We start from the raw sequence: 12,120 nt of genomic DNA on the forward strand, positions 1-12,120 counted from the left end.
GTCAGGACAGGAACTCAAGCAGGACAGGAACCTGAATGCAGGAGCTGACACAGATGCCATGGAAGAGTGACGTGTAACACTATTTTCAATACAACTGGCCATATAAGGAAATTATCTTTCTTTTATATATTGGTTAAGTAAATTTGACTCAAGATATCTAATGTATCCTAAAAATAAGCCAAAGTATGCTTTCCCTTAAATACCAAATTAGCTATTTACTCTTACTCTTAATAATCATTAATTTTTAAAACAAGTATATAAATCAAAAGAGTTCTTAGGGAAAATATTGTGATATTATGGATCTAGTTTGGATATAAGTACCTCCATTTACCCAAACATCTCAAATTCAAACGAAACCTTTCCTTATTCTTTCTCTCCTTATGCACCTCACTGCTCATTAGTACACTCTGTACCTTTCAATTAGCACTGGATAGCTAAGAAGATTTTTAAATGACGGTCGAGCACGTCAATGCCATTAAATGTAGGAAAATCGGTAACTGTGGCATGAACTGCCGCCTGTACAGGTCTCTGAGATTTATTGGTTCATGCGCTAAACCATCTTTAGGGAATGTGCATACAGGCAAACAAGTTCACTTGCTCAGAGAGGATTTCCCTGGTGGTCCATTCATTCAGATCTTCACCAACCAGAAAAATGTGCTCGACTTCAAGACTTTCTTTTCTGAGGACAGGGTCTTACTGCATCCCCAGTAGTATAGAACTCACTATGTAGACCAGGGAAGTCCAAAACTCATAGAGAACCATCTGCCTTTGCCTCCTGAGGGCTGCGATTCAAGGGTGTGCCCCCCACCAGCTGAAAGTTTCATCATGAGAGACAAGGCAGCAAGTTCTTACTGAACATCCTTTCCTGACACTCAATTGCTAATGGCTTCTCATCATACTAGATCACCCCCAGATCTCGTTTATAAGGCCTTACACCTGCCTTGTCCCATGTACGCTTGCCTCCCTTCTCTGCCCCCACCTTGGGATATACTGATTCTTCACGCTGGCTTACATGGGTCAAACTATCTTTGGGCCTCAGGACTTTGTACTTACGATGCCTTCTGTTTGGAAAGGTTTCTCTCATATCTGAATAGCTTTACCTCTGTACTCTGAGTCTATGTTATAACTTAAAATATTTGCTTCTCCTTGAAATTTACATGTTGCAACCCCCACCAACCCTCTCTGTGTGTGTGTGTGTGTGTGTGTGTGTGTGTGTGTGTGTGTGTGAGTATAATTGTGAAAATGGAATCCTCATGAAGGGTATTAGTGCTTTGTAAAACAAACAGAGCAAGTATGCTTCCTTTCCTTCTGCCAACTGAGGATTCTTACTTTTCTGTTCCATTGGCCTCCCCATCTAGAATACTACTAGTGCCTAGGAGTGTGATAATAGGCATTAACTACCTTGCTGGTTTCTAACTGGACATATGCTAAGTACTTCTTCAAACAATGGCCTCACAAAACAAATTAAGCTATCTTAGGATCAAGAAACACCCACTGTATGTGCTCTGAGGTGTCCCAGTCATCAACCTGGCATGAGATATACCGGGCAGCCTCCCTTACAGAGATGGTTATGTCGCTCTGCCACCTGGCTTTGAAATCTGACTTCATCATCCACTTTTAATACCTCTGGTCCTTGATTTTCTCTTCAGTAAAATGGTGATGACATCATCTACCCTCAAGGGTTTCTCTGAATATGAAGTAAGTTAATGCATGGTTATCATTTAGAAAGTGCCTAGATTATAATAGACACCCAACTTAGTCTGGGCACACATTGCCAGGGTGCTGTCACTGTAGCCCCGCCCTCTCTCTTCCCCTTTCTTCCTTCCCATCTTTAATCACAGACAAGTTCTCCAGTATTTATTTCTTAACAATCAGTTTCTACCACCTACTTATTGTAGCAATTTTGTGTCATTTGTGTCTCTGTGCTATTAGTGACCAAAAGTCCTCATGAGAACTAACTTCTCCTATCCCTCTTAATTCCATTCTTCTAAGACAGCTGTTCTTAAATTGTATGCTTTGGGTCTTGGTGATTATTTCAAACTTCTTGGTGGAGACTTAAATCCTTAGGGCTTGATTCCCATTGCACACTCTCCCAAGTTTAACATACTGCTATTTTAATTCTTATGTTCAGTGACTTCGTAGTTTTAAGTACAAGTCTCTCTGTGTTTCTGCTCATCTTTATAGTAAAACTGTCTTCAGACATATGGCAGGATTATCAATGTAAAAACTCACAGTTAAAGATGACAATGTTATATAGTAAGCATAGTTAACTCCTAAAGAAAGCAATTTAAAAACACAAGGTACCTGTTTGAAAGACCGGCTAAGATGACCACAGTGAACAAAACTCATCATAGCAAGCACGGATGAAGAGTCAGAGCATCTGGGACCCAGTGCTGCCAGCAGGGATGCAGGTGCCATGGTATGGATCCAGCAGCTTTTAACCGTTAAGTTCTTCTCCCCATTGAGCAGATGGGGATAGGAACACCGCTGTCTTCTTATCTCTGCTTCAATAGCTCACTTCCCATCAGCTCGCCTTTGACTTTGCAGTCAGAACCGAGCCACACTCAGTCCACAGTTGGACCAAGAAACAGCTCAGCTATGGACATGATGATACCACTGTACTCATGCCAGGATGAGCAAACAGTTCGGATCTTAGTGTCATATTAACAGAGCTAATGCCCTGACTACAGACCCAAAGATTCCTATTCCAACGTGTTAAACTCTGAAGGCAGAGAGCACAGCCAATGGGCTGTGGGGCAGTCAGCCATTAGGATGTCCACTTATGTCTTTCAAACATACTTGCTCTCTTCACACAAACATCCCCTACAATGCCATGCTCTCATAAAGGTAATCTCCTGTAATTGGACACTTTATTAAGTGGGAACGGATGGGCAGAAAATGCAGCAAGTTTCCTCTGGGGAATCCTGTCTGTGGAGAACACATCAAGAGCAGGCTTGACCAGCGCCCAAGGACTGTGAGGTCCTTCAGCTGACAGGCCAGGAGGATGGCTCTGCTGGAAGTCCCAGAAGGTTCTTGAGAGTGCTGGCCTGTGGACAGTTCTGACAGGTAGACACGTGTAAACTCAATAACAGCACTGGAAACTCAATAATCTCTGAAGCCAGAGTCACACGGTGGCCAGTCTCAAAGTCCCCTTGCCAGTGGTATCAGTGCAGAAACATGAGATGCGGTGTCTTGTGGGCATGGCAGCTCCAATTTTCTATTAGTCACCCAAAATAGTTTCTCCCATCTTGATCAGGTATTCCCCTTCTCTGTAAGTCTGATCCCTCTGACAGCTGGCATGTACCACTGGGCTATAATATTTTTATTACTTAAATTTGCACTGGGCGTTTGAGGAATCCAATTAAATTCAAACGCTTTAAAAATTGCCCAGGTGCATGGCTTCTGAGAGCATCTCTCTCACACTCAGCCTCAACAGCAGCACTCACTGAGACATGGACCCCTGTGAGTGTGGCCTGGTGCTAGGCTCGCTGCAGTGTGCTAAATTCTGCCCACACAAGAAGTAGATACTTATTTAATACTGGGAGCATCACCTGCTACTCTCAGCCTTAGCCAACCAATCACAGGCTGTTAACCAGCATTGCTTTTCTTTAATGAATAAACACGTGTTTTACTTTCTCCTTTGCACCTGTATCAAGGGCGTGTTTCAACTCAGAAAGTCTCGGCAGTCTTCAATGAGATGCTATCTTCCCAACCTCGTGCTCCAGGGCTAGGAAAGGAAGCATCTTTACAAGGGCCCTTAGTCCAGATCTGCTAACCCACCCTTGCTATAAAAGTGAAGCCCTGAGCGTGACCTCTTTCTGTAATCCCTATAAAACACATTCTCTTCTGTATGGGACACTTCTGTTCTAAGGACCTCAAAGGCCATCACTGGATTCGGCCTCTCAAATGGATCATGCCTTTGATCACACTCAAGAGCCAGGGTTAAGATGTTCATTCTACGATGACAAGAAGAAAAAGGCAGGAACGAGGTCAAGCCACTTGACCAGGGGTCATCAAAGTGTCAGCATAAGGACTGGATGAGTCAGGATTGTGCTTCTCTGAACACGGTGCTCACTGCATTCAAATTCAACTTGGGCAAATATAAGCAAATGACCTTTAGAAGCACAGGAAGCTTGCTTTAACACACCAAGAGATAAACTCCTCTTGCAAGCAGGTAGGAAGGAGCTGCCAGAAGACATTTTCTTCCTTTAGAGTCTAAAGTCACAATAAAGGCAAGTCACAAGAAGTTTACACTGGTCTTTGTGAACTTCTTAGTGCTTCCATTTCTTTCCTTCTTTTTTAAAAGTACGAAATAGAACAATAAGCTTGCAAACATTTTTGAAGCAGGCATTCTCAACTTACTTCAAGGCATATCGACTGCTACAAACCCTACAGAAGTTTAAGTTTCCATTTTCCCTTTGTTCTTCTGAAGGGGGATCAAAATAATCGATAAAACACAGCAGCAGCGTCTAGGGTGTTGAAGGCGCAGAAGCCGTTAAGTTGGGTGGGAACAGAGAACGGGCAAAGATGTGGTCCCTGACGTCAGGACTTGAGTCTGCTTAGAGAGATAAGCTTCAAGGCAGTGACAAGCCAGCCTCAGGGGAGAGCTTCAGGAGTCACAAGAAGAAGAAGAAGAACGCCAAAGAAAAAGTGGGCTTGAGAAATTGCTTCTGGGAAAGTAGGTATTCGGATCAGTGGGGTCCCAGATGCCTTCCAGAACAACTGAATATGTATTGCACCATGAAAATTAGATGCCATTTCCTCAAACAGAGAAGAAAATAGAAGGCAATTCAGTAATAAAAAGAGAGTCTGAGCAGACGTATGAGGTAATTAAATTGCAAATTAAGATGAGCAGACGGTATGCTCTGTTACCCACACCTTTTCAGGGAAGTTCTATTAATCCCAAGCCTCTAACAGCTCACAAGCATTCTAACTACCATGGCTCCACCATCTTTCCTTCCCTCCTCCCTCCGGAGAGTCCACAGGTGTCTCAGCCGTATCTGCTCCCATGGCTTGGATCAGCGCCCACAACCCGTTACCTTACCACAGCCGCCATTTCCTACCACTCCCATGACAGCCCCACCCGGCCTAGACCGTGGGCCTCTTGACTGTCCAAACTGGGACTCATCAAACTTCATGTCTCCAGAGAGCGTGCTGCCTCTTCTCCACACACTTGCCCCAGAGAAGCATTTCTTGCCACTCTTCTAAGCGCTCAGCTAAACACCAAAGACGCGCTTCCTTTGACTCCTAACGTTCTCCCAACATTCCCATCTCAGTGGGTCAACACCTCCGAGTCTCCCATCTGCTCCCCTTTCGCTGCGCTCACTCCCTTTACCGAGATCTCAGATCCGTCATTAGCCTCTCTGGCCCTGGCTTATTTCCTTTCAAACCCACTTCCCCACACTGCTCACATGACTGAGCGAAAACACGACCTCATCACCTGGGCTCAACTCTTCTTGTTGCATCATCTTCAGAGAGAAAGCTTTGAACACAGCGGCAGCTATTGTGTCCGTGGGGGGTCCCCAACACACCACGTCCCAGGTCCTCCCATCCGTTCTTACACACACCCCCACCACCAAGGCATGCAAGTATAAAGCACTACGATCTACGGTTCCATATCGCGAGTGTTGTATGTGGTGTGCAGCTGCTGTCCCTGCTCTAATACCACACTCACGATGACAACGACAGTGAGAAAGGATGGCCAACAGTCATGTTAGACCAGTCTGTGGATGCTTCAATGGAACAAACCAAGACACATAGGGTTTGGCGGCGGGGGTGGCGGCAACAAAATTGAAGCTCCAGGAGCAAGTAAAAATGAACAAAGGAAAAGGGGGACATTAAGGTGCTTGGGGAGCTGCTGAAGGAGGGCAGTTAAGAGGGGCTGGTATAGGGAAGAAGTGAGGACAGAGACTATCTTCTTAAGGTTAGTGGCTATGCAGGCCTCGGGTGAGTAGAAGCGAGACGGCCGCAAGTGTCTAAATCTGCAAAGATAGTAACTGTGAAAATGCTGAACCTGGGAAAAGAGGCAGGCTGGGGTTTCCAAAGGTGAGTGGGCTCACGCTTACTCACTCACTGTGAAAAAACTCAGGGTCTTAAGAGCAGAGAGTCACCAAACGAGACACATGAGGTCATGAAGTTGTCCCAAATATAGCACCCCCCCCCGGCAAAAAAAAAAAAGAAGTTAGGATGGAAAAAATTGACAGCACACAAGGCCACTCATTGGGACAAGGATTTGAAAAGTGTTCAGGCTAGAAGATGGATGGTTCACATTTTCAAAAGAAAGGGTAAACCAGATTAGCAAAGTAAGTTATAGCTTATAAAAAAAAATGGATTCGGCAAATATGAACGGCAGGTCGGCCCTGGGCTAGACCAGTGGTTTGCACCTGTGGGCCATGTCTCCTTTGGGGTCACATGTCATATATTTACACTACAATTCATAACGGTAGCAAAATTACAGCAACGAAATAATTTTATGGTTGGGGGTCAGCACAACATGAGGAGCTGTGTTACGCGGTCGGTGGCAGCATCAGGAAAGTGGAGACTCGCTGGGCTAGACTCTGTTTTAAGCACTGGGGACGCGAACGTGAGATGGTGAGAGCAAGGTGACATTTAAGTGAAGGATGCGGACGAGGTCACGGGCAGAGTGTCCATCAACTCTGAAGCTGCTCAACCCAGGCGGAGGACACAGCGCTGAGCTCCAAACTGCTGCGAGAAGTTCTGCCACGTGCGGGAAATGATTATTCCTCAGACAGAGTTTGCACAGAAGGAAGTGATGCATCATGCTTACATTACCAGCTACTGGGTGGGAGACTGTTTCTAAGCTGTTGCTTAACAAAATGATGAAACCCAACCGTACATGTACCTTATAGGCCAAATTTCCATTTTGCTTTCTATAAACAAGCATATATGAAAGTCCTGTTTCTCTTGGCACCAGAGGCAGGGCTGCCACTTGCTCCATTTCCCTTTACCCTCACCACTCCATGGAAACCATGCATCTTGGGGAAAACAATAAGTGGGCATCATTTAAAAATAGCTCCTCAAAGCAAGGCCTCGCTTGTTCCCTTTCAAAGACGAATTCTTAGGCTGGAGGAAAACCTGCTTCCAGCCTCTTAAAGTGAATTTTTCATCATTCGTTTTCCTTGCTTTGCTGGAGGTTTGCTGATAGGAGGCAGGGAATTTGGGAGACTTCTCTGTGCAATTTCTCCAAGGAAAAGAGAAAGGCGATGTGTCATCTATAGTTCTAAGGACCTAAAAACCGAAAATGAAACTGCCATCAAAATACCCATCCTTTTTACCACTACAATTAAGTGAAATAAAAACGTTTAGGAAATCCTGCTTTAGATCAGATAAATTAGCAAACATTAATAAATACTTCATAGAAAATAAAAAGGAAATGATGCCCACCTCAGCTTTAAAAGGTAGCACTTTGGGAAATGTGCCTGTTATTGGCCTTTCAACTAAGTGCAAAGCAAAGGATTTGAGCAGACACCTCTTGAGGTCCTCTCTCAAAAACCTCTTATGGTCATCCCCACTCTTTTTCTCTTTAAGAAACAATAATTTCAGACACTGGAGAGATGGCTTAGCAGCTAACAGCAGTTGTTTCTCTTCCAAAGGACCCGAGTTCAGTTCCCAGTACCCACATCAGGCAGCTCATCACTATCTGCAACTCAAGATCCAGGAAACCTGATGCTTTTTTCTTACTTTGGTGGGTGCCTGCATGTTCTTTTTTTTTTAAAGATTTATTTATTTATTTATTATGTATACAACATTCTGCCTCCATGTATGCCCACAAGCCAGAGGAGGGCGCCAGATCTCAGTACAGATGGTTGTGAGCCACCATGTGGTTGCTGGGAATTGAACTCAGGACCTCTGGAAGAGCAGCCAGTGCTCTTAACCTCTGAGCCATCTCTCCAGCCCCCTGCCTGCATGTTCTTGAATGGACACATGTGTTGGCATGTGTATACACACACACACACACACACACACACACACAGAGACAGAGAGACAGAGAGAGACAGAGAAAGATAGAGACAGAGAGACAGAGAGAGACAGAGAGAAAGAGTCTTTAAAAAATGAAAAAGAACCATTTCAACGTATAATGAATGAATCTTACAGAGTCACATTTTAGAAAACATAGGTATTATGTAGTCCCTAGGTCACAACATAGTCTCAACAGCCTAGCAAGCAATGAGTAAAGCTGTTGCTGGCCAGATCGGAAATGTCCCCCACCGGGTTACAAGTCTGTACACTTGGTCTGCAGCTGAACGCACTGTTTTAGAAAGAAGCAGAACCTTTGGCACCGGTCTAGCTGAACAGCATAGCATAGCAGGGTAGGCCTCCAGCCTGGGTCTAGCTTTCTCTGTTTCCTGGGTTGACCACCTGAGGCACTGTCACTGTAAGTGTCCTTGGCACAGACCTGCTTCATCCACTATGACTTCCCTGTCATGCCAAAGTTTATTTCCTGAACCTGGAACCAGAAGAAATCCTCTTTGAGTAGAGCGTCCTTAAAATAATTGAATGAAATCAGAGGGAGTTTCGGAATAACAAAGCGGGGCCAATGGGTAGGGAGCAAAGAACACCGCATGCCCCATCAAAGGCTACATTCTGCTCTGTGCCACCTTACAAAGGTGGGGTAGAAGATGCAACAACTTTGGGGAGCTTTTCTAGTTGAAAAATGTCTAACATCAATGTTGTACTTCAAGGGACAGACAGCCCTCTGCAAATAGGAAATGTAATCTAGAAATAAAGCAGCCTGCCCAGAGGTTCTGCGCAACCACAGGGTCGCTCAATCGATCCCTTTTCATTTTGTGCTTATGTGGTCAGTTAATATGGGAAGACAATACAACAATGAAGTTCAAATGCAGGGGAAAAAAAACACTCTCAAATTGTCCTTGACAAATGCCCCCCCCCCACCCTTTGGTTTTTCAAGACAGGGTTTTTCTGTAGCTTTGGAGCCTGTCCTGGAACTTGCTCTTGTAGACCAGGCTGACCTCGAACTCACAGATCTGCTTGCCTTTGCCTCCCGAATGCTGTGATTAAAGGCGTGTGCTACCACTACCCAGCTCCTTGACATGTTTTTAAGAAAGGGTTTTATTTGTTTTGTTTTTATTTCTTTCTTTCTTTTCTTCTTCTTTTTTTTTAAAGAGTATTTAGGCTCTTGTTAAAAATAACATAGCATAAACTTTAGGGTGAACATTATGTGAAAAAAAAATACAGAAATGCTCAATTTAAAGGTCGTTGTTCATTGCTGAAACTTATGACTCCTGCAAGAGAAGGTGGCTTTATGAACCTCTCTCCCCAAGGTCCAAATTCCAACAGGTGTCTACTCTCCATGACTCACCTTGCCTTTCTGACAGAAATAAAACTTTATGGGGAGAGCCTTCACTTGGTCATTAACTCCCCATCTTCTGGTTGGCACATACAGGCCAAGAGTCCTAGAGATGAGGCACACCACAGATGGCATGGGAGGAAACAGGAGATAAGACTGAGGCTTTCTACAGATCCATACAGTGGAAATAACGCCAATCAATGCATCAAGGCCAGTATTTATTAGAACTTAGAGGTAGGAGGGAATGTTCCGGAAAATAAGAGTATACTTCATATACTGTGGACATGTTCTTTCATGAAACCATTTTTTTTATTATAAGTATTATTTACATAGCTCTGTTTTTATTTGTTATGGTCATCATTGACTGTGTTTCTTTAAGGGCATTGACTGTCATGCCAGACTGAACTCCTGTGTTCCCCCAGAGTTATGTTGAAATCTAACAGCTCTCATCTTAAAGGGAGTAAGAGATAGCCTATTCTGGAATCATTCTGAGTGACCATAGCCCAGGAACAGAGATTTAGGTTACCCCAAGTTTCATGGAGTTTTTATAGTTTTTAGGGCAGAGAGCCGCAAATCAAGGCACGTTAAAAATGCATTGGTGAGTACACCAGAGAGGTGGGTACATCAAGATGGGGGGAGTTTTTCTATGGGGCTAAAGTGTTATCTGATGCCACTCTTAGCTCTTGGATCGGTGGAAGCCAGTGTTCTGATAAGGTTATAATAGCTTCTAAGAGGTTTTTATTTATTATCACGCGGTATCAGTTCAGATACAGAGTGGGATTAAAAAAAAAATCGGGGCTAAAACTAGCCCAAGATAAAGTAACTAGCCTCTGAAGCTACAAAATTCCAGTCTTCTCAACAGAACTGAAATTCCAATCAGTCCATCTCTGCAGACACAGAATCCTAGAAGTTTTTTGCTCATAGCCAGACAGAACTTTATGTCAGGAATTTTTGATCATAGTGGTTAAGAGAACATACTGTTCTTCCAGAGGACTTAAGTTCCATTCCCAGTACCACATCAGGAAGCTCACAGTAGCCCATGGGTCTAGCTCCAGGGGTATCTGATGTTTCTAGTTTCTGTGAGCACATACTTACAATAGACATACAATACACACACAGAGAGACACACACAATTTAAGTTAAATCTTAAAAAAGCAATCTTCACATGGTTCTCCACCTCTCTTCCTGCCATATAAGAATATAATGTGAGATTAGCTCTCCACAACTTCAACCCAGAAGCCAACCATGCCAACATTCTGATCTTGGGCTTTCAGCATCCAGAAAGAACCACCAGAAATAAATTCTGTTGTGTATAAGCCATCTAGTTGGGGGTACTTTGTAACAGCAGACTGAACTGAGATAGGTGGTTATCTTTTCACTAACTTTCACAGGGTCTCACTACAGTGTCCTGGCTGTCTGTGAATTTATTCTGTAGCCCGGGTTGCCATGGGATCTGTGACCCTCCTGCCTCAGCAATCTAATATCTGGGATTGCAGGTCTGTACCAACAGGCCCAGCAGGTCAGGACATCTTATCGGTTCTCTGAGCATCATCAAGATGAATGCTTTAGCATGGAAATGCTTTCCTTGACAGCAGCTTGTTTTTGTGGATGCAGGGAATATTGACGTTCTCCTCTTTGAGTAAATGTTCTATTTTGTCATGGGAGCATACATGCAAGCCTTTTCAACGTCATGTTATAGAGTGTGGCATCCTCTTTGACTAGGAGCCACTTGATGCCCATTGGTGCACAACGAGAGTCCAGCCCTCCCACCACTGATCCCACCTCTGTCTTCTCTCTGACTCACAAGAACGTCCGACTTTCACATCCTTTCCTCCATTGCAATTTTAGTTTAACTAACTCATACGGTTCCAAGTTTAGAGTTTTAAAAGGGTCTATGATAAAAAGCTTCCCTTCATCCCTGTTCCCAGGGAGCCAATTCATCGTCTCAGGAGCATCATCCTCGAAATGACTGTGGGCAACCTTTCTTGGGAATAATTACTACAGGGACCATTACAGAAAAGCTGATCACAACAGTTACACTACCAAGCAGCAGAAAGCTGGAGAAAGTCCACAGGCAGCATTAACAATGTGCAGTGGTGTGCGGGACATCTGTGCATTTCCTCTCTCTCCCCTGGGATTTTGCAAAAGTTTTGTTTTGTTTTTCAAGAGATGAAAGCAACGCTACTCGTTTGATGTGTCTATTCGACACTTTTAGATATGCTGGCACCGTGCTGCTGAGGACATCATGGGGGAAAGACGCTCACGGTGTGCAGTCTACTCTTCTGACGCTGAGGGCTTCTAGGGGCACTGAGTTCAGCAGACACAGCACCGAAACCCTTCCCAGGGAGCAGGCAGCCCTGTCTCCGACAGAAAGGTGGTGAGAGCCTCCTTCCAAAGCTGCCTGAGGACTACCCCAACACATGGCTCCTCTAGGCAAGGTACATCCCAGACCGAGCCACACAGGGCTACAGGGAAGGTCAGTAATGAGCTGGTGTTCAGCAGGACTGATCACCAAATAGTACAGAAGAGACCGCTTAGCCGGAGACTGGAGTGACAGAGCTGGGACTCCACAGAGCCCTTCAACCAAGTCCGTTGTCAAAAATGCTCTTATAGAGTAGAGGACAGCAATGCTACATCTTGACAATGACAATGAAAAAAACTAAGCCAGGCGGTGACGGCACACGCCTTTAATCCCAGCACTCGGGAGGCAGACGCAGGCAGATCTCTGTGAGTTCGAGGCCAGCCTGGTCTACAAGAGCTAGTTCCAGGACAGGCACCAAAGCTACAGAGAA

At 44.5% G+C, this 12,120-nt stretch overlaps 1 protein-coding gene across 3 annotated transcripts in view; it reads right to left on the minus strand.

Annotated features, from left to right (window-relative positions):
* Pip5k1b (phosphatidylinositol-4-phosphate 5-kinase type 1 beta) overlaps positions 1-12,120 on the minus strand; it is a 255,553-nt gene that overhangs the window by 235,868 nt on the left and 7,565 nt on the right. The window lies entirely within an intron of this gene.

Source organism: Microtus ochrogaster, chromosome 8 (assembly GCF_000317375.1).
Source record: "Microtus ochrogaster isolate Prairie Vole_2 chromosome 8, MicOch1.0, whole genome shotgun sequence".
NCBI lineage: Eukaryota > Metazoa > Chordata > Mammalia > Rodentia > Cricetidae > Microtus > Microtus ochrogaster.